This window comes from Sebastes fasciatus, chromosome 13 (genome assembly GCF_043250625.1).
Source record: "Sebastes fasciatus isolate fSebFas1 chromosome 13, fSebFas1.pri, whole genome shotgun sequence".
In the NCBI taxonomy this organism is placed as follows: Eukaryota; Metazoa; Chordata; class Actinopteri; order Perciformes; family Sebastidae; genus Sebastes; species Sebastes fasciatus.
The window spans coordinates 23,721,678-23,745,877 of record NC_133807.1 but is presented as its reverse complement, the minus strand read 5'-3'; the positions used below and the strand labels follow the sequence as shown (position 1 = coordinate 23,745,877).

The window sequence follows — 24,200 nt, the reverse complement described above, 5'->3', positions numbered from 1 at the left end:
TGTTCAGTTTATGATGATATAACAACATAACACAACAGCAATCCTCACACTTGAGAAGGTGGTAGCTGTAAATGATTGGCAGTTTTGCTTGATAAATTACTTTATTAATTAATTGTCATAGGTTAATTGTTGATTAACTATCTATTAATAGAGACACTGATTTAGTATAGGGTAGGGCAATATGGCCAAAATCTTCTTTCATGATATTGGTAATTTCATATCTCGATAACGATATACGTATATCACGGTATAGCATGTTGTCTTGTAATAAAAAAACCTTATATATGAAATAACCACATGGTGAAACCTATTTTTGTATACTTGTGTGAATTAAATACTTGACAAATGAAAAGTATTGAGTATTTTCTCATTTTAAGAACTTAAGTGCAACATGAACAAAACAGTTTTAATTCAAATTATAGAGAAAAAGATAAATAAATATATGCTTAGCCTATATCGCAATATAAACGATACAGACAAATATATACGATTGACATTTTTGACGAGGTATATCGTCATATTGCCCAGCACTAGTTTTACAACTACTTTGGCACCCATACTTAAAAGAAAAAAAAAGCTTTTTATTTTTTATCAAAATACAAAAACTAAATTATATAAAACCTTTTTTATTTATTAAAAGCCAAAGTTTTTGATTGTTGAATAAAATATTGAAAAAAAAAAAGGCATTTTCCTAAAATTAAACCAGGTCAGCTTTCAGTACTCAAGTTTTCAATACACATTTTGGTTGGTACGATGAATGTATTGAAGTTTGATACCCAGCTGATAAAGGCCGCTTACCTGTGGAAAAACTGCTGAATTAATCATCACAGCATCAGCAGCATTGTGCAGTTACTTGTTCCAGTTTAACATATGTAGGTTATCTAAATAACTCAAAGAGAAGTATGAACATACCTGCATACATCCCCTAAAAACAACCACAATATTACTGAACACAAATATTTATAGCTTTCCCCGAACAGGATCACCCAACTTGTAACTTCCCAACTTTTGTGTGCGCGTTGTGTCAGGTGTGAGTCTTTCCTTTATTAGTGCAGTGGGTGTCAGCTCGGTCCTCCTCCTTTTTCTCACGGGTCATAAGCTAAGTGTCAGTAAAACTCATCAGGTTTAATGAGACAGTAATTTGCAAAGATTCTGTGTCAAACCATCCGAGAGCTCGCTACAGAGAACGTAGTGTGTGTTGAGAAAGAGAGACCAGAGTGCTGCCTTTCATTTTTACTGCTTTTTGAGTGTGTGCACATTAATTAGTGTCGGACGGTGTATCAGTACATTATAATCAATTTGAGTTAATATTCCATCTGGAGTCTGCTTTTGAACATAAATCATTGTAGATGCATGTCGGAGAAGATTTGAAGTTGGGTTGGGCGATTGAACAAATATATTGGCTATCAGCGATTGGCTGAGTTCATCCACAGTTGTTTTTTTGGGCAATGTTTGTCATTATATTTTGCTAATTTAATGGTCTGCCTTGAAGAACGAGCTCATCCGCTGCTCTGCAGGCAGAGATAGATACAGCGTGTAGAGCCGGCATATTTTCACAGACTTGGTGATTGTTGGAAAAACTAACCAAGACGGTTTTGGTGAAGACAAAATTGGGCCACAAGTGTCCGGCAGGCTGTGCTCAATTTACTGCCGAGCCGAGGCCGGCAACATGAAGGAGAACAATTTTCAGACGGGATGAGGTGCACGGCTCATGTTTGTTTACTAGAAAGTTCATGTGTTTTTTGGCGTGACGAGACAAGACGGGTTTCCATCAGCCAGTGGATTGCAAGCCTGGATGCCCGTAACAATAGTGAGTGTGCTGTCGATTGTGCGAACACGAGATAGCGATTAAAGTGAAGGGGGTTAGCCCTGAAGTTAGCGACAATGGCCCAGGTTCACTTACAGCTTCAGCATCATTGGGCACAAATTCCATAATAACCTTTCAGCATATTGTAATTCAAGTGTTCTGAGAGATAACTAGACTTCTGCACCTCATCAGGACTCTGTTTTCAGGCTTTAAAAAATCCAGCTCATGTGCGAAGACTTTGGCCAATCACAAGTCATTTCAGGGAGAGAGCGTTCCTATTGGCTGTGCTCAGGCTGGTGGGCGGCGCTTAGTATTTCCTCAACTGATCTCAACATGGCTGCGGGGTCACAAACTTTCTCATTTTACAGCCAAACAGTACACTACAAGATGTTTCTGAAATCATTTCAGGGGAGAAATAGGCATTACAGTAACAGAATATTGATTCATATTTGATCAGCGCTGTCTAGTTTGACCATTGGGGCGAATTAACAAAGAAAGGATTTCGGCCGCTGATTGCACATCACTTACAACCGCTATCTGTGCCGTTTCAAGGTCTGATTCACAAAAGATATTGCGCTAATGATTGGGCTTGCCGTGGCACTCTGTGTTACCGTTGTTACACGGTGTTCGGGCATACACCGATTACACAATTTGTCCACCGGATGTGGTCGGTGAATAAATGATACAACTCCTCAAGACCAAAGCCAAGCTCCCGCGTTACCCGAAGCGAAGCAAAAAATATAAATTCATACTAAACTGTATGGCTCTACCTTTTACATAGATATGGCTCAGTGCATAGCTGTGTAGTGGTTTGACCATCAGTCTCATCTGGCTCACAGCTGTCTGAAAAATGTGTAATCTTCTCTGAAAGCTGTCTGGTTTGTTTCAGCGGAGACTTGTAGGTGCACTCTCTGTGTTGTTGTGCAGGTGCGGTGGGGAATGTTAAAATCTCAGCTAGTTTTGGAGCGGTTGTTTATCATTGTCGCCATGTCAGTTACTTTAGTTTAATAACAGTTTTTGCTGCCTGATTACAAAATAAGGCTGGTTTGCTTTCCAATAATTATAAAACAACTCTCTCCAGTGTCGTTTGTCCAAATAAAATTGGAGGTGATTTCAGCACAGTTATTGATTCGTCTCTAGACAGACCTAACAATACTGGAAGCACATATAACTGGCAAGCAACAGTTCATCAGTGATTTTGGTTTTGGCGATGCTAGAAAATACAGATTCTTCTCCCCAGTTAACCAAACATGCTTCAACAAAAAACTTCTTTTTAACCAATAAACACATATTTTAAGAGTTGATCTCCAGAGGGGGCTACAGCTGACAGACAGTAAAAGCAAGTAGAACTTCCTCCACTAGTATTCAAGCTGTTCAGTAACATCAACAATAAGCATCTGTCTAAAATATACAGAAAAGTATGTCAATAAGGCAAACCAGTTTCTGGGAGCAGGACCTGTCTGTTTCAACACTGACTTCTGGACCCATATCTGCAGGAATATTGTCAATACAACTCTAAGTACTCTCCTAAAAGGTATACACTACAGGTAATTTGACTCAGGTAATTTACTGGCTATAAAATGTTTGAAATGAGATTAACAGATTAACAGAATTTGAAATCAGCACACCTGCAACAGCTGCATCTGTGCCACCTCGCCCCGCACACGAGCGAAACCCCTTTTGGTAAGAAACCACTGATTATCTTTTCTTTATCCAGACATCCCTGTCACGTAGAGACACATTGACAATCAGACGAAATAAGACACTCGAGCATTTACACATCGTGGCTCCAACAGCTGCCAAGAAAACAATCCTCCCTGACTGGAAATCCTCCTGCTGCCCCTAATTTATCTTATTTGCAGGATCACAATCACAGTAATTTGTAAACAAACTAACGCTTAATTCCATAATAACAAGGAAAAATATTTAATAGGCAGCATTCCTGGCCACACTCGTCTGCTACTCCTCTCTTTTCTCTCATTTCAGTAAGGAGAGATCTATTGGACGAGTATAGCAATATAAAACCAAGACTTCGGTGAACCAAGTTCATAGACGTCAAGCGTCTTCATTAAACGCCGACACATGAAGATAGGAGATCTCAGACTGGATCTAGACACTAGTGGTGAGGTAGAGTCATAGGTGGGAGATTGAAACTCTCAGACATATCTCTCAAAACATCCTGAAGGTTGAGGCAGATAGATTATTGGCCAGATACGGTGACGTAAGAAGCAAAGAATGAAAGAAACCTTGACAGCGTGGGAAGGTGGAAGTGACAGACAATTAGAGCGGGAAAAAAATGGCAAGAATGTTTACAGACCTAATAGGTCTGGTGTTGATCTCATTGACATCTGTGTTTTACTGGTTGGAGACATAGTTGACCAGTCAGCACCTAGTAGGAGGGATTAAGAAGGGGAAGCAAGCGTGGGATGCATCCATTGATTGGTTCAGGTAAAACAAAATACCCCCCTCCCAATGAGAAATCAAAAAACATGAATAAAATGTGGAATGCATGAAGTGAAATGAAATAATGAAAGAAATTCATCCAATATAATAATAAAGTCAGGACATAAGAGAAAAGATCTTTATTACTGACCTTCAGCCAAAGCTTAATTTAAATCTTCTTCTTATTACTTGTATCAAATATTTGAAGTTAATATCAGTTTCACCATCCTTCTTGTCATTCTTAGACTTTCTTTCGTCCACTTTTTTCCTTCCACCCCATCTGCTCTATGTCACATTGTTTTGATGTGATTCTTTTGTCTCTCCTTCTCCTGTTAATGTTTTGTTGTTTTTCTAGTAATTAAAGAAAACAGAATGAACATCAGTGCATTAATCAGTTGAAAAATTAGCTTTTCATTCTCTTGAACGAAATGACAAAAGTGTGGAATGTGATAGATGATGATTGCAACTTAATTGCAGGGAAATAATGCAATCAACATTGCATTTTGATTTGAAAGTAAATATTGAAACTGTGTGTTGCTCTACTTCTTCTTTGCTTCTATCTCAGCTACAGTACTCTATGTACATATTGATTTTCCTGTGCTCTCTCTTAGTGTTTTCACTCAATTAAAACCATGACAGAACCTGCAGATTATGGTTCCTTTTCATTGACCTGGTATAAAAAGCTCGCTATCCAAATGGCCTCCATGTTAACGGTGTGTTTGTGGCCTGAATGAATAGCAGGCCGTCATCTCTGGAGGTGATAAATGCTTTCAGGTGCTGGCTCAGCTCTCTTGCTGTCTTTCTACAAGGTCACTAGTGAAGGACCTTTTCTCCTCATCGGCTGAATCACAGTGATGTTTCACCATCCTCTCACTTCATCTTCACTATTATCCCACTGTATGAGCTCCCTCTCATATACCTGTTTTATGGCACTTTAGGCATCAATTTGATTCAAATAACTAGAGCTGTGTATTGGCAAGAATCTGGCGATATGATACGTATCATGATACGGGGGTTACGATTCAATATATTGTGATATACTGCGATACGGTAAGCAAGGTGATGTATTGCAATTTTTAAATATAATTTTAGGAAAACTGAACACATCACAATATGCATACAATCTGAGTATGCAATCAGAACAGTGGGATCTGCATTTGCATTTATGACAATCCCTGCAACATCATAGCACTAGTCTGAGAGGGCACATATCTTTGCAAATGAAATAAAGTACTGACTGAGTATGTAAACTATTAATTAAAAATCAATACAGTGTTTTTGAGAATCAATACAGTATCACAAATGATACTGATATTTTCAATATTTTCTTACACCCCTACTAATAACCAAATAACAGCACAGTACGATTGTCTGAACAGGCTGTAAAATAAACAGACATCCCAACAGCAGTACCTGTGCTGTAGTTTTTAGTCAATAAATCATCTGTAATCTGCCGTTTACCATGTGACAACTCATGCTGATAAACTGGCTTTGTTAAAGCATCCAAAGTGATTGTTTCACTTCCATTGCTGCACTGTTTTTGTTTGGCATGTGTGTATTTCACCTGTGATTTGATAAACTGACTTGTGCACCAGCATCCTTCACTGTCATGACAAATACTTTGCGAGAATGTATGTCAGTAAAAAAAACACACACTCTTACTGAAATAAGAAACATGGCATTATTTTATTGCTGCATTTATCCTATAAATCTGGTGACTCTGTCCAGCTGTCAATGCTGTGATGTGTTTTCACCCCATCTCCCAAAAATTATTATCTTAAGCCTATGGCATTTTTCACTGCATAAATTAGCCTATAGCAGCTAGCAGCCTTTTCCTTACTCATAGCTCCTCTTACGTGGTTTAAGTCAGTGCATCTCCTGACCGAACACCGTGGTTTCATTTCAGCCTGCATGCACGTTCTTTCAGCATGAGAGCCTCTCAGTTGGCTCCTCCTGTGCTTCTACTTCTCAGTTTCCTCTTTTTCACCCTCATAACTTAGCTCTTCACCCACTTTTTTCGACAAACTATATCCTTTTTCCTCTTCTCCTGTGTGCTCCTTATTGAACATCCAGCAGTGAGGCCTGAAGCTGTGGTAGTGGCTTACAGAGTCTTGATGTCAGGGGCCACTGGATTCAGGGAGTAGCAGCCATATCCATATCTTGCAGCCTCTGAGTTGAGAGCATTAATAAAACCAGAATGGGTATTAGCCGTCCTCTGCTTTGCATTTACACCATTGTACTTACCACTCTCCCCCGCCGGACACGGGCTATTCTTCGCTCCTCGGCTGCACCGCAGCCATTCTGAGCCATTAATACTCTTACCGTAATCAAATCACTATACTTACAGAGAGCCCCAAACCCTGCATGCACTGTGTGCATAAATATAAATTAATATTTGATACCAGCACAGATACAGAGCTGCAGGCCAGCTGAGGAAAAATTAGACATTTTCAGTTCTGTGTTAGTACAGAGCAGTAAATGTTTGTGAACGTGCACGTCTAGCCATCGGGGCCGCTCGTATTGTTCGGCTTCATTGGAACTGTATTATCTCCTTTGTAAGCATACATGTAATGAGATTCTCACTTAAAGGAGAGTGTCTTAACAGCCAGTAACCAGGCGATATGGGTAAAATCTTATGTCACAGTTGATGTCATTTTATATCTTGATGTGTGATTAAGTGTTTCTGCTTGTTTGCCCTGAAACAGTTTTAATTTCTTCTAACATTAGCAAAGGTCTTATACATCTATACATATTGAAGGGATAGTTACATTGCTAGAAATGGTACAGGTTGACAACATGTTGAAGAAGATTAATTATACGCACATTACGTTAGCGTCAGTAAAGAAGAAGGTAACGCCTGCACACTACTCAATGCCCACAATATTTCTATTGACTGTTTCGATCCTGCTTAGATCTTTGTCAGGTCAAAATGTTTGAAAATGTGGAAACTGCATCCATATGTATACATAAAGCACACCAATACAAGCTCTATGATGGCAGCTGTAGTTCATCCAAAACACCAGCACATTAAAAACATCTACAAACAATTCACAATTAGATAAAGTACATGAAAACAGTAATACAAAATTCATACTTCATTGTAATTTGTAAATTGTACATTTTTATTATTTTATTCTAACGTTTTTATCTATTCTTTTGTTTTTATCTATTCTTTTGTTTTTATCCATTCTTTTGTTATTATACTGTTTGTCTCGCACCAAAAATGCCAAAGAAAATTCCTAGTGTATACCTCTTACACCTGGCAATAAACACCATTCTGATTCTGATTCTGATTCTGATACTTTTAAATATCATACTTCTAAATATCAAACATGTTATTCGATTTAGATATAGTTATTTAGAAGGGTGTGTTAAACCTAATTTATTGTACGAGTATTACAAATTCTTTCTTCTTCCCTTTTTCCTCTACTTCAATGTAAAGTAATATTTTTGAACGTAGGTGATGGATTCTCTGATATATGTGATGATGAATATGACATAAATAACATGTTTGATATTTAAAAGTATGGCTTTTGTATTACTGTTTTTATGTACTTTATCAACTTGTGAATTGTTTGTGGATGTTTTTATCACGCTGGTGTTTTGGATGAACTACGCCTGCCGTCATAAAGCTTGTTTTCCTATTGGTGTGCTTTATGTATAAATATGGGCGTGGTTTCCACTTTTTCAAACATTTTGACCTGATGAAGATCCAAGCAGGATCGACACGTAGTCAATACAAATATTGTGGCATGATGTAGTGTGCAGGCGTTACCTTTTTCTTTATTGATTGACAACATGAGTAATATATTTTTCATATCCCCTGACCCTATATTGTTCTGTTTATATTTAGCCTATACGTATGGATTCATTTTGACACACAAACAAAGATTTAGAAAGAGACCTTTTCAGTTTACTTTTTGTTTGTTTTGAATTAGACAGAACCGCAGCAGAGAGTACAGCTGATTGATATTTTTCTTTCGATGGTTTGTCATTATCAGAGACAATCAATAGAACAGAAACCCCAAATTAATCTCATCTTAGGCTGCAGCATGTGAAGGGAATGCTGAAGGCTGTGGCATTCTCATGCAAATAGCGATAATAATTATTCCCTAAGTGCCTTCCTCGCTCACCCCCAAATAGATTGTAGTCCGTCAAAGAATCAAGCAGCTCTAGGCAGAAACAGAGAGATGAAAGTAAATACATGTACATTGAGAAAAAATGAGAGCCCGGATGTTAAAAATATGCGTTTCCACAATGTCTGTTAGGCTCTTTATATCTATAGGATGTCAAAATTTGCAGAAAAAATGAGATGAGAGACTGTCATTAAGGATGACGGTATGACTCTGACACTGTGAGGGAGGGCTCGATAGAGAGACATCATTACAGTGAAACTGGGAGAGGCCGTCAACATGGAGGGAATAGTTGCGGCAGATAAATGGCAGAGAACATGGTAAGAGGCGTGGAGGGTTGAAGGGGAAGAGAGGAAGGCAGAGCCCCAGAGAGAGGCTGCTACAATATACAAGTGACCAAATGCAATGCGAGTGAGATGGGGCTTTTTTAATGTCCGTAAGAGCTCCCTGCTGTGGCTCCGGGGGCTATTCTGAGTGACTCAGGCGGTGTGCTGATAAACATGTCATCCTCTCCTTCCACCTCTCCCTCTCTGCTAGTGCATCCATACATACACCTAAGGCAAAAATGATGAGAGATAATTATCGCATCAGATGGCACTCCTCTTTTTTCGTCTCAGAGTTTGAGTGAGATTATTTTCGCTTAAAGGTCCCATATTGTAAAAAGGAAGATTTTCATGTCTTTTATATTATAAAGCAGGTTTAAGTGCTTCATAATGAAAGTATTGAAGCGCTCAATATACAGAGACATACACACAGCCCGTATTCAGAAATTGTACGTTTGAAACAAGCTGTTAGGATTTCTGTCCATTTGTGATGTCACAAATATACAATATTTAGACCATTACACGGTTTTAAACGTAAACATTCTAAATGTGTCTCAGTTTATTTCCTGTTGCAGTGGATGTTAATGTCATCAGCTGACAGGAAGTACACATGGACCCAAACTCTTGCCATGCAACGCAATTTTGTTGCAATTCTGTTGAAATGCACTAAAACGGAGCGTTTCAGACAGAGGGTGAATACAAGTATATTCAGGCTGACAGTATGAGGAAAATAAAGTGTTTTTTTTAACATTGTAGCATGTAAACATGTTCTAGTAGAAACACAAAACACAAGTATGAACCTGAAAATGAGCACGATATGGGACCTTTAAGAAACATGCAGGTTTTTACTATAAGTGAAGGGTGTATTTGAGCCTGAGAAAAATGGGAAAATGTGATGCAGATACATCTTGTCTGTGTGAGCGCTTTTGTTTGCATACATACATCCAGGTGTAGCCCACAGGCGCCGTCATTTATCTTTATCTAAAAGTGTAGCAGGCAGAGTGGATTAGCACAATAGGTGGTTATGAGCTGGGAGAACACTTATGAGCTCGGGGAGTGAGAGAATTGGTAGAGCAGAGTGTGATGGAGGATTTTTATATCAAGTATAGGACAGCCTTGGTTTTAAGATGTTTAGATGATGTTAAAAGAGAATCCATCCTTGGGCAAAATGTGGAGAGGATACGTGCAAAAAAGTTAACATCAGCTACCAGCGAAATGCTGACACATTTCAGCATGGGATGGTAAGTTTGTTTACCCTATGAGCAGTTTTAGTGCATAGCAAACCATCATTTGATGTTTTTATTATGTTTTAAATGAGAACTCCACATAGGAAAATCATTTTGCTCATTACAGGGAGAACTACTCAGCCTGTGGTTCTGGGGGAAGACTGAGAAAATAACCATGGTGACGACACGTTTACAAGGATTTTCTCGGCTTGGGCTTAGAGACTTGAAATTCACAACGGAAAACCAGCGTGTGCACTCTGAAAGATACATTATGTGCATTTACCAGGCAGGGAGCGTTTAACAAAAGAAAGAGTTGCATTATGGGAACTGTAGGATCCAGTGTTTTTGGAGCATGACCCATTGGGGGACTAAGAGTCATTATATGAGAGTGTTTTTTCTTCTTCCCAACGTTTCTATAAGCTGCTCTTATTAATTACTGCGAACATTCGATGTGATCAATCACCTGCTGAGCTAAATCAGCTAAACCATGATGTATTTCATCTTCTTGTCAGTTTAGTTACTAGATGGCTGTTTAAATAATTGCTTCACTCATTAAATATGTGGCCTTTGCTCTGCTTATTTTCCTGGAAGCTTAATACATTTAATTAAGTGTAGTAATTTTTGTTGGACGTTATCAAAGGAGCTCTTGATTTCAGGTGAGGTGTTTTGCCTTCACTATACTATGATGTGGCAAACATTGCCCTGTTAAAACCCAGTCTGGATGGGAAAATAGTAAAAGAAGCTGTTGGATATTGAACTTGGAAGTACAGATAGGAGCTCTTAGAGGTTTGTGCCTTTTTAGATGTGTTTCTTTGGTCACATAAGAACAATGGCATTTGAACTTAAGTTTGACCAAATGGAATAAATGCCTGCTCCCTGAAAATAAAAATCTTTAAATACGATGCAATCGTATAGTGGATCTGTAGACTGCTGTAATTAGTAAGGACATTTTGTGGGTACTAATTTAAGTCTGGCTAACTAATGTCTTGGGGGAAATGCTGCAAATTGTTAGTGTGATTGCAGTTTCTCTCCTCTGCCTTTATGGATGCAGTCCAGTGTACAGGGAAAGATGCCAGGGACATCACTGGATGCCAGCTGGTTAAAGGTGATGGTATTTTAAAATTCATTTTGAGATGCTAGAGTAATATCTCAAACTGAACCAGTCACTTTATGGGAACAAACAGGAAGAAGATGCTTCATGCAATTTGGCTTGTGGTGTTGAGGGCAAGGGTCAACAGACATTCCCATTCAAATCAACGTAACAGGAGAATCAATTTTTTTTTGGCAATTTTTAAGTGAACCATTGGAACCGGTTAGTGGGCTAACTTCTGTATAAACGACCTGCGGCAAGTCACGGACACACTCATGCCGGCGTGACGTGCAAAACAAAAGTGCAGCATCTAGGGTGTGCGTGTAGTCCCGCCATGCTGGCTGTCCCTTTTTAGAAAGAAAGTATGAATTGGCCTAAACAGACGTTGATTAAGCTTGGAATACACTGTACCATTTTTAGCTCGTTCCTGGCCCGAATTTTGAACTGCACGACTCATTTTAGAGTCGGATCGAATTTCAGCTTCGTCGGGTGTCCTTTGCCGTGCAGTGTACACCCCGTACACTGGATCAAGGACCGATTAACTCCTCCCGACCGGCCGTTGGACGGTTTCGTACAGTTGGAGCAGAGCCACGAGCCGATTCCTCAACGTCAGTGCCCTTTTCTACTTTTTTTTTTTTACAGTAATCAGAGCGTAGCTATCAAAATAACAATTGATATTGAAAAACAGCTAGCCAGCTAGCTTACCTCCAATTCTCTCTGCAAAATGGACAAGCCATACTGTCCATGTCTTCCTAGACACCTGCTAGTCCATATACGCCAGCAGACAGGATGGCACAGATGGTCAAGGTAGCACGTTTCTGCCTTGATAGCATTGTGACCTGTACAGATCTCTGCCAACAAACAACTTAAGCTGCCTCGGAGCTTTGAAACAAATCTCTATTGACAACTGTCAACAGCCAGAGCGGCCCTCAGGAGCCGATGGGCCGTTTTTTTTTTCTATTTTACACATACAGTGTGAGCACTCAGGTCGTGGCTGACGATCGGATCGTACAGTGTGAACACATAAATCGTGAGCTTTGGTTTTATATCACAAACCATCTACTTGTACAGTAGGAGTAGGAATTACACAACAACATTTCTAAAATCGTACAGTGTATGTCCAGCTTAGCCCAGCTTGCCCGCAGAGCAAAACACTTGGCCTGAAGTGTGTTGTCTCCATAACAACTAACAAAGATCGCCATTTTCTTTTGAACTAGTCAAATGATCATGGCAAACAGTTCAATGTCCGTTCTACTCCTATTCTATTTCTATGGTACCACCATTATTAAATTGTGCTCATGGCCCCAGTAAAGGCAGGGTCAGCCCTGAAGAAACCCATTGATTATGGAGACCTTATGATTCATCCTTTAGCACCATCATCAGGCCACACGTTGGGTTTCTAATGAGCTTATCTCCTGACCCGTTAGCCTCACATACACAAGAAATGCTGTAGATATACAACTGCATCCACTGCAGCACCATCAGGCTAGAACAAAATGAGTTGGGGGATGGGGTGAAGGCAGTGGCAGTGGTAGTGGGTTGTCCTGCAGGATATCTGAAGGCTGAGGCCAGTGCTGCGGGTAAAGCAGTAGCATAAAAGTGGAGAGGGCAGCCAGAGTTAAAAGCCATGGCGGCATTGGTTGGTCTCAAGGACGAGTACATGGGAATGCTTTTAACTGCTGGTCCCTCTGGGAGAAAAACTGAAATTGTATTAAATCAAATTAAGTGGCTGGTAGGATGAGCCAAGACCTAAAAGTCTGTGGTGAAAGAGCTTTGTAATCTTTGTGTCTGCTGTGTATATACGAATGTCTAATCGTATAAATATCTTGTTATTCCTTCCATCTACAGACACTTGTTTAGCTATAAAGATTGTAGTTTACTTTTATTTGTTGTTTCGTTGCACACAGTGGCATTAACCTGAAACCAAAACCCAACCAGTACCATCCATCCTGCACCACCTATAGGAAAGGGAAGCAGTTTTGACATTTCCACCACCTGCAGCCAATTATTTTTACAAATACCGGTAGTTTTTATAGATATGTGTGTATCGGACCAGGCATGTCTAAATTCAGCGACAGCAGAACTGTTCTTCCCAGCAATCTTTAAAAGTTGGCTGGTCTCAAACACAGCAGATACGGGTGCTGTATCAACACATTGTTGCTGCACCAAAACTACACCAAACCTCAACAAAACTCAATGGAGAAACAAATGTATTGTGACAGCACAGGTACAATATAGCACACTGATTCTATGAATCTTGTATGTTTATTTTGAGCTCCTGAGTAGTGTAATTCAGACCAAAGAAGATGAGGACAGAAAAGGTTGTAATGCAACATTTTGCGATGATTTCCTTTTTTAATAATTTAGTCCTTTTGTTGTTTTTTGTTTGACAAAAAAAAAAATCAATTTCCATCAAATTGATATTTGTTACTCTGCAAACAGTCCTCTACCTCGGTGATGACTCTTATCTTCAGGGTTCCCACGGTCATGAAGGTTATGAAATTAGAAAAAACAGTTTCCCAGGCCTGGAAATGGTTTGGAATGAACAGAATGTTTTGGAAATGCTTTGAATATACATAGTTTTGGCTATTGTTTAAAATATGGTCATAAAAAAACCCAGAACATATCTAACGTTATGCGAGAGGTCTGGTGCTTCTGGTCACTACAATGCCTGTTGGGCGCATAGCACACTGCAGTCTCATTGTGGAACCCATATTCTTTAATATTCACTAATCTCTTTGTCATTTACCATCATCAAGGTACATTGTTGGCAGTGGTGGATAAAATCGTCAGGCTTAGGGATAGGAGTAGAGAACTACTTGAGAATAAGTGTTTGACGCAGTGTTTAAGAGTTAAATTTGAGATCACCGGAGTCACAGTTGTCCTGTATTCACTGCAAATGAGCCACAAGCACCTCACTTATTAAATATGGCCTTTTCTGTGGCCTTGCCTCTGCTTATTTTCCTGGAAGCTTAATACATTTAATTAAGTGTAGTACCCTGCCCCTTTTAGAGACAGATCTGGATGGCAAAATAGTTGCAGTAGCTTTTTAATATTGTAATTGGAGGTACAGGTTTTGTGCCTTGCGATTAGTTTGTTTGGGCAGATAAGAACAATGGCATTTGAAAATAAAACTCTTCAGATAAAATGCTTTTCCCTTTTAATAATATGCCATATCACTTAGTAAGGTCATTTTGTGGCTAATAATTAAAGTCTTACTAACTAATGTCTTACAGGAAACCCTGCAAATTGTTGGTGTGATTGCAGTTTCCCTCTTTGGCCTTTATGGATGCAGTCCAACGTCCAGTGTACTTGGAAAGATGCCAGTGTCATCACAAAGAGTTGATATTCCCTTTTCAGTGAAGTGCAATTTTGCAATGCAATCTACAGAGTAGGTTGTTTTTTTTTAAGTCCGGATCACTTTTTTGTGCTATTCATCAATCCAGAGGCGATAGTGGTGAAGCAACGAGATTAAGGCATCCTGCTGAAACCCCAAACTTTGGGATCTTAAAAAGAGTAAAAAAGTCTTACCAAATATATAACAACACATTTTTACAGGACAAAAATATTACATATATTGTTACTGCAACTCTAATATGTGTTTATTTATTCATATGTGGGGTTTTTTATGGGTTATTTCTTCCGAGCCCAATCTAGGGCAACTGTTGTTTACCAAGGGCAACGATGTGTGATCTGGTTCACAACAATGAAATATTGGAAAACTCAACATGTGATGAAGACAAGCGAGTCCTTCCCTTAACCTGCTCTATTAAAGGAACGGTGTGTAACATTTAGGGGGATGTATTGGCAAACATGGAATATAATATTCATAACTATGTTTTCATTAGTGTATAATCACCTGAAACTAAGAATCGTGTTTTCATTATCTTAGAATGAGCCCTTCATATCTACATAGGGAGCGGGGTCCTCTTCACAGAGTCCACCATGTTTCTACAGTAGCCCAGAACGGGCAAACCAAACACTGATTCTAGGGAGAGCCTTTCACGTTTTTACGTTACCTGAAGGCCACTTTAGTTCTCCGAACATGCACATGAAACTGCGGTAATGTGAGCCGCAGAGTGCAAAGCCGTGGAACCGCCAGCTACCTTCTGACCTCCGTTGCTCCTAAAGTAGCGTTATTATGGTAAGGATGGCTCCTGAGCGAGGCGAACGGAGTGGGAGGAGTGAGCGGAGGGGTACTCAGTTGGTTGCAATCTGCAACCACACCACTAGATTTCGCCAAATCCTACACACTGTACCTTTAACACCTAGATCATGGTTGCTCACAGCAGTTCAGCACTGTAAGGTAGCTCTACTTCTTCGTTCTCTGGACTGATGGCAATCTGGCGCTACAGTGACTCACTATCACTTTATTTAAAGGCCAGCTGCTGTCTTTTAACCTTTATTGGACTTGTATTTAGCTTGCACCTACACACATAGTGATGGCAGAACATGAAAAGAAAAACTTACTCCATTGTTAGATATTTAAATTGTGAACTTTTACATTTATTGCAGTTGTAAATCATGAATAAGATAATTGGTTTGATTAAAAAAAAGCAATATCCATTTATAATACAATTATCATCTGTATGCTGTATGGCTGTTTTGTATGGGTAGGCTCTCTTGGACGTCCACTAACCGCTTAAAGATAAAACAAAAAAAATTAATAATGCTATGCTATCATATGCTGCTCTTTGTTTCTAATTCATAAGAGGAAGGTCATGAACCTGCCAAGAAATCTCACTGCAAATGTCGGTTCTATATTAAGCAGAGAGAAAAAGATAAACGAAAGAGGCAGATTGTGTCATTGCCTGAATCAACATGCTCTATTTTCGTACATGTGTTGGTTTAGTTGTTATCTGGAGGGTCATTACATCCTAAATGAAAGCCTTTAAAAAAAATACCTCCAATGATTTTTTGTGTGTGTTTGAATAAAAACAGCAGTGGCAGTCTCATCATTCAATTACCCTCTTGGTATAATACATGTGGATCTTGTGTGTGTGTTTTCGCTCAAACCAATGCACATGAAGGATCGCTGCTTGTCTTCAGTGGCAGCAGAGAGAATACTGTATGTGATGAATTATTCTTGTGTTCCCATGACAAAGCTTGTCCTTCACAGAGATGTTATATATAGTATGAAAGTATATTTTTACCTTTTATGGAGACGCGTGTGAAGACTAACCAACAAATGAATTGTAAAAAAAGATCCACAAATACTGTAGTATTAACTTTTTGAAGTGTTGTGATACGGGCAAGCTGTAAGTCAAATAGAAACTTCTGACAGACTCTGATCCATCTAGACCTGAAGCATTGTATGAAATACCCACTGATGTATTCAGATGTAAAGAAGGCTTCGGTCACATGGGATTTAATCTGGCTGTACTACATACTGTGGTATGCATTTGCATGCAATATGCATTTGTACACGCTTATTACAGACACATCCCTGTGCTGCTGTGTCTGTGTGGTTGCTTTACTGAATTGATTGTTAGTTTAGCCCTGCTTTTCTGAGCCTGTCAAGCTTCAGACAGAAGCTGCTTCTCATTTCTAGTTAATTCAAACTAGCTAATTAAGCAAACATAAATTGGTTCACTTTTAAATTTGTCCAGCTGACTTGTTTTTAGAGTCTGTAGAAGCATTTTTTTTTAGACACTTAGGGGTCTTAAATATTCACAGTTGGCTACGTATGTGATATTATGATAAAAGAAGGAGGCTAAAGGCCCAAACGTTTTGAAGAAAATAAATGTCAATTGGTGCCCCTATGGTGTTCTGCAGGCATCAGATCTGAAATATCAACACCACAGAACCAGCAGTATTTTTGGAAAAGATTGCTTTCAGGCTACATTTTAGTATATTACAGATACTCCTTAACACTTTGACTAAAAGTTTATCTAGACCAGTGGCTCTCAACCTTTTCGAGTTGCGACTCCCCAGAATAATCAGGTCGGTGTTCGCGACTTGGACATTTAACTGGTAACACCCCAATGCAAACACATTGATCACTCTAACCTATTCTGAGGCAAATTATATCACTGATACAGGCGATGTAATGGTAAAAACATTCCCCATTCTAAAACATGTTATTTTATTTTTAATATATTATTTTATTTTTTCCTCTACAACCATCTGGTGACCCCCAGAAATGATCTTGCAATACCCACGTTGAGAACCACTGAACTAGATAATGTTGTTGGCCTACAATAAAACTACAGTCCACTCACTGTTGTACAGTTACATTACAGATTAAAGCTTCTCTTACCTCATATATACAATCTTTGACAGAGTACTGACACCGTCTAGTAGAGAGGACACAAACTAACAACAGCCAAGTTTTATTTTGGTCTGCCATCAAGTTATAAACAGCATTTATGTTAAGTAATGACAGCGAATGTAATGCTGCCTAGAGAAACATGTCTTTGGATTGTTGGTGTGTAAACTACCCCAAATTCAGTTTAGGACAGAGCCGTTAAAGTTACCCTAAACTCTGATAGCTTCCAGGATCAGCTTCCACACAGCGGGGAAACTCTACACAGTGCTTGTCGTGAATTGATGATGGGCTGCCACTGTTGTTATTGCTAGTTAGCCATGCTATTGATTGCAGCTTACATTAGAGCACGTAAACACAGCGTTAAATACATTTTTTTACAGCTTTTCTTTTGTGCTGTTGGTTTTTGAAAGGCAAAAAAGGCACCATCCTCCAAACTCTTTAACTGTTGAATTTGTTTTATTACAGCCCCATGCACACCACCTCATCCAAAGCTCGACAGGCCTGCCGTGCCTAGTTACAGTTGCTAAGCTATGATTGGACAATTACTGTTTGGGTGATTGACGGTTAATTGCCCGTCTGTTGATTTATAAATTTGTCCCTTACGTCTTGTACAAACATCTATGTATTACAAGTTAATAACCGAGATGTCCGTGCTTTAACACAGTGAAGGATGCTGAGGTGTTTATCTAGGTCACTGATGTAATGTCGAAAAATAACTTTCCTTCCCCAAAGCAATTTTCCAGGGAAAACTCCACGACAAGTGATGATGGCCTATTACCAAAAGCAGGCTGTCCCCCTTGTCTTCCCTTTTAAAGATTAATAACTCTGGTCCAGATCTTTGAGTGCAGAGCACGGGGCCTATTTTTGGAAATCTGCGTCAAAAGTGCCAAAAAACATTGTTGATGGCAATTAATTTTTAGCGCTCAAGATCACATCATCCTCCCTCTGATGTTCTCTCATTTCCCCCACTAATCACAGCACGCAATTAAGAGGAGCTGAGCCGCCTCCACTCAGCTGCTCTTCAACAAGATGTTAGTTAACTACAGTCTGAGGTTTGACCATGGCATTGGTACTAAGAAAATAAAAGCCGTTGACGTAGCACCATGCGTTTTAATTTTAAGTATTCTTTAAAAGGGTATATGATGATGATGATGAATAGATGAATAGTTTGACCACATGTACGTTAAATCTGTTTCCAGATACAGTAAGATGACTTCTTCTGTCTCATCTAAAAGTGAAGATGAAGTGGTGAAAAAGCAACAAGTCAGAGCAAATCCAAATTCCAGTTATCACGTTTTTTGTGTCACCGTGTTTTCTCTCTGCAGTCCCAGTCGGTGGCAGTTTTATGTGAGCACTGGTGGAGTTTACTGTTGTTGTGTGGTTATTGAAAAGATTAAATATTCTACTTTCCACTGTTGTAGTGAATGTGAAAGAAGGATAGTGTTGTTGGAAACTTTTGATGCTAGTGTGTAGTACAACTTCTTGCAGAAAAAAACTGTAAATGTGACAACAAACTGCTGCTCACCAATAAATTCTCTGTTAGCCTTCTGCTCACTTGAAAGGAAAAGTCTGGCAATAATCTACATTTTGTTCTCTCACTGAATAGATCTTTTATTTTATTACGTTACCTGATATACTGTAGCTTATTTCACTGTGCAATAGAGCTCCATTCTGGACTGTTAAAACCAGTGAGTCACACAATTGTAGTGGGTGACATGCTCCTTCATTACCATGACAATAGCTCAGCTCCCATAAATACTCGCCAGAAGACCAAATCTGCAGCTGAAAAAAGTCTCCCACAAATGCACTATTTATTCCTGTTGGAGTAATGTTTGCTAAAAACTGCAGTACCCTACTGTTTTAGGAAATAGCCTAAGTGCAACACACATTGGCTGTGTCTGGAAGTGTCACATCATTAGACCCACATCTATTGATGCCTGTAGCACACAGCATATGCATACAGAACAGAAGTGGTGGAGCTGCAGCAGCAGAGGGTGCAAATTTGTTAAAGTTGCTGCTTTTCTGGAGAGTTGATATTCAACGGTAGGGAATATGATAATGGGCTGACTTTTCGACAAGACACTGACAGTGGTGTGGCTTAATATAGAAAACCTTGGGTGTGGGTGTCTCGACACGTCATATGCCACTAATGTGCGTTGTCCTCAAGGCTCTTTTTAAAAATGAAACTATATATCAGGGTGTCACGGTTGCATAGTGGTCTAATATGTTCCAAGTAACGGCAATGTTCCTGCTTTGAATCCGGCCATGGACCGTTATCCCCCTCTCTTTCCACATTTCCTGTCTGCCTCGCGACTCTATACCCTCACATAGAAACTATGGATTTGTCACCAATTTGAAAAGATTTCCATTTTTAGATCTTTTATGCAAGTAAAGTGTCTTTTGCATCTTCACCAACCTTTCTCTCCTGAGTCTGATTTCTCACCGACAATAGCAACAATTGTGCTTGACAAGGGTAGGGAATCAGAAGGTGGTCTTTTCATGGGATTTGTTGACAATAAAAACAAATTACAGTGTTTCTCTCTGCTGCCTTTCAGCAGGATCCAGCCTGTCTGATGGTTCAGTGGTGTTGCAGTCCAGTAGACTGGTGCATCGGTGTTTTAACAGGCACAACTTCTCACCATGTAACCCATCCGGCACACAGCAGGATGCTCAGCTCCCTGTAGCCGCTTCATCCCGACGCCGCCTCATCTGTGAAAATCAGCCGAAATGTGAATAAGCGTTCGCTGACCTGTTGAGAGACACTGCAGCGATTCGAGCGGCGGATCGATCCTGGTCGCATGAGTTGCCCGGCCGGTTATCTCATCAGCTTTGGGCGGCGGCACTGACTCACTGACGGAAAAGTCGGATCAGAGGCATGATTACGATCAGACCATTTGCCAATTAGCATCGGCGGTACGGCACCCACCCAAGGCCTCAGACAGCGGAGGGCTGGGGCAGACCGATGAATAATACAGACAGAGAGGCAGCAGCCAAATAATGAGCGGAGTGAAGAGATACACCACTCTCAGGCCCCAGCTGGATGCTACACTGAGCAATAAGCTATACGCACTTCCCATTTGCTCCTATTCCTCTTATTATGTCTTATTTTCTATTCGCCTCGCTCTCTCTCCGACATTTCCTCCCTGTTTACTCCTCATGTCCTCCGGTCATATAAATCTGAGTGAATTAATCACGCTGCTAAATGGTGGCTGGGAGGTGTGTGCAAGCACCCACCCATAGCTTTTAATCAGCGATGCCATTCTAGTAATTATACTTCTGCACCACGCATAAGGCAGGTTGCTTTGGTGCAAGATGCAGCACAATGGCAGAATCTCATTTTAGCGTGACAGCGAGGTTGAGAGAGGGGAAAAAACACCTCAAAGCATAAATTATTGATACTGAGATTAAATTAAAACTGCATTTCTAGGATAAAATGTCTGAAAGTGAGGTCTCTTTTGTGGAAAGTGACGTTTCAGAACAATGTTTTGGCAGCTGTTGTGAAACTGTCTATATGCTGACTGAACATATTCACCAATTTAGTTGGCAAAATGGAGATAAAATAATAAAAAATAGAAATTTATTAATAAGAGGACAACCTAGTCAATTTATTAACAGTCAAGTATTTTGTAGATTTGGGATTCATTTGGCTCTGAAGTACTGGTATGTAAATAAACTATGTACAGTTTATGAAAGGCAGCAATTAATTCAAGTGTGTTGCAATTGGATCTTTTTTTTGGGACAGAAGTGGACATGGTGACCAAACCTCACAGCACACAGTAAAATCTCTCTTTCGCCAGCACATTACAGCAGGTAGAAGATATTTAATTTCCTGAAAGGTATTTCTTTTTCACACCTCAGTAAAAGCAAAACAAAAAGGGGAAGACAGATGAGATGATCTCTCGTCTGAAAGCTTGTGTACTGGCTGCAAAAAGTTTTATGAAACACAAATTTCCATATTTTCTAACGTGCTGTGCTGTCAGAGTGGTTATCACCACTGAAAGCAGCACTGTGAAAACGTATTGATTGAAAATGTCAGTTAAGATACGGTATAAGGAATGATGAAAACATCCGAGCACACATCTGAAAGGAAATGACTGCCCTATCTTTCATTTTTCTCACCCACTCTATTTGTCTCACGTCTTGGTGAGAAAAAATTTAAAAGGCCGCAAAGTCCTTTTTTTCTGCAGTTTTACCTTTTCTCTATCTCTAGGTATTGCATCCATTACATTCATTTTTATGACCTTCTATACTCCCATCTAATCTCTGTTCTCTAGTTAAGGTGGAAGACAAGTTGGACATGTTTGTCAGGAGATAAGACGCGATAAGAAGATGACAGGAATTTCAAATTCTTAATGGAGAATTCAACCAAGTAGAATCTTTTAAAAGTTTAGACTATGTCTTTCCTGTAATCTGTTTATCTCTAATGTAAATGTACCTGCTGCATCCACAAGTAGCACGAGAGAAAACTATGACACATCAGCTGAGTCATAACTTACTCCCTGGCTGATACATCTAGACCTCCTTGCACCTGTAGACGTCTGGAGTGCTGAAGGCTATCCAAATTCACAATTCATCAAGTCTGCAGGGGCCTCGTTCACTTACTGCAGACTTTTTGGGGAGTCTGCAGCAGAGTCAGACTTAACCTTCACCTTCAACAACAACAACAATAAAAGAAGCATCTAGCATTAAGGTTCCTATGAATCATTACTTCCTTAAAAAATAACTTGTGAAAACAGGTGAAACATAACACAGATAAAGCAGCGCTGGAGCGAGCTGTGATTTCTCTTTGAGTAGCAACAGATGGGAGTTCGGTTTTAAAGGAGAAGGTGGACATTTAGACACATTTATGACTTAATTGGTTAGACTTGGTTAGTAGTGTTGTGGATTTTTTGGTATCTCACGATTTGAGTCTCAGGGTCACGATTCGATTCAACATTGATTCCTCGATCCGAAACGATTCCTGATTCGAAATCGATTCTCGATTCAGTACATAGGGATGCTAATTCCAGGATCTACTCCAGTCTGCTGTGCGCTAATAAAGGCGGTGTCGCAAATTATAGCATGAAAGCAGAGTAAAGTGTGTATAAGATCATGGAGTTTTTATATTATGGCTGTCAATCGATTAAAATATTTAATCCTGATTAATCGCATGATTGTCTATAGTTAATAACAATTAATTGCAAATTAATCACACATTTTTATCTTTTCAAATTGTACCTAAAAGGGAGATTTGTCAAGTATTGAATACTCTTATCAACATGGGAGTGGGCAGATATGCTTGTTCTATGCAAATGTGTGTATATATTTATCATTGGAACAAAAACAATATCAGATATTGTCCATAAACCCTCACAGGTACTGCATTTAGCATAAAAATATGCTCAAATCATAACATGACAAACTGCAGCCCAACAGGCAACAACAGCTGTCAGTGTGTCAGTGTGCTGACTTGACTATGACTTGCCCCAAAACTGCATGTGATTATCATAAAGTGGGCATGTCTGTAAAGGGGAGACTCGTGGGTACCCATAGAACCCATTTTCATTCAGATAACTTGAGGTCAGAGGTCAAGGGACCCTTATGAGTTAGACCCACTAGTTCAGTATGAATCATTACTGAAGATGCATATTTCCAAGGATGGTAATGAATGGAAATTGAACAACCTCTCACAATGGAACAAATGTAGTTTCCATATCATTTGCACTATTTTTTTGCTAAAAACATGCAATCCAATTCAATTTTCTTTTGCCAGATATGTCGATTACCATTATGCAAAACTGTACTCGTCATTGAAGGAGCTAAATGACAATGATTCATCAAGTGTCCACTCAGTATGGAGTAACCCATTTAGTGTTATTATGCAGTGAATAGTAAGTGAGCAAACAAGGGAATACCAGTGAGTCACAGAATAAGGAAACACACAAATACAGAATGAGTGATTCTACTGTACTTCTGTGATCACTGACATTTTACTGAACACTCAAACATAACACGAACGAGTCCGTCTCTAATTCGGTGTTAGATAATCACCTCTGGGGTTTTCATACTGTGACGGTTTCTGTACTGTTCTTTGATGCTCACCATCACTGACTGGGCTATCTTTGGATATAAGAATAAAACAGAGAAGTTTTGAATTGCTCGATACTCCCCTTTAAATCTGAAATGCTGATTTACGCTGGAGGTCATCTCAAGCGGCTAGAAAGCCTCCAAATCCACTGGATATTTGCCTTTTTTATTATGTAGCTGTGTGTATGTATGTGTGGTAAGTGCACATTTCCCCAGCCTCTGTATGCGTGCGGCTGCGTGCGTGATTATCCGTGCATTGTGCCTCTTTGTGTTTTCCTGCGTCTGTGCTGTGAGAAGCAGGCATGCTGATGTCTGATCCAATCACTCTCAGCTCTGGTGGGCCTGAGGCCTGAAACAGCGAGAGACTGTGAGAGAAAACAACAGGAAACAGAGAGAGGGAGAGTGAGTGGGCTGTGCATCTATAATAATGTGTTTGGTTTGAGGTATTGTACGTCAGTGTGGTCAGGGCCGCTACGTTAACAGACAACTGCTTAAAATTGAAATAATGAAATACCTGATTAGTTCAGCTCTGTAACATAATATGGCCTCCCGTTGACTCCAAAGTCTTTTAAGTAGGATGTTATACAGCATAATCACAGATTGAACAGCAACTAGTGTCGTCATCTACACCTGTAATCTGGTTAACCATCATATCATTAACTTCTAAATTTGTGTTTTAACTGTCAGAGACTGGCATTTTTTTGGTTGTTCTGTCAGTAATTGTTTAGAAGATTGTTGTTTTCAAGAGAAAGGAAGACTTTCAACAGGCTCTGAAAACAAGAGACACAAATGATTCGTCATTTTTTGGTTTTCCATTTTTTGGTTTTCAAGAGAAATAGATCGAG

General features: G+C 39.5%; 1 protein-coding gene across 2 annotated transcripts in view; it reads left to right on the top strand.

Moving 5' to 3' along the window:
- asic2 (acid-sensing (proton-gated) ion channel 2) overlaps positions 1–24,200 on the top strand; it is a 393,228-nt gene that overhangs the window by 22,640 nt on the left and 346,388 nt on the right. The gene's annotated exons all lie outside the window — the stretch shown is intronic.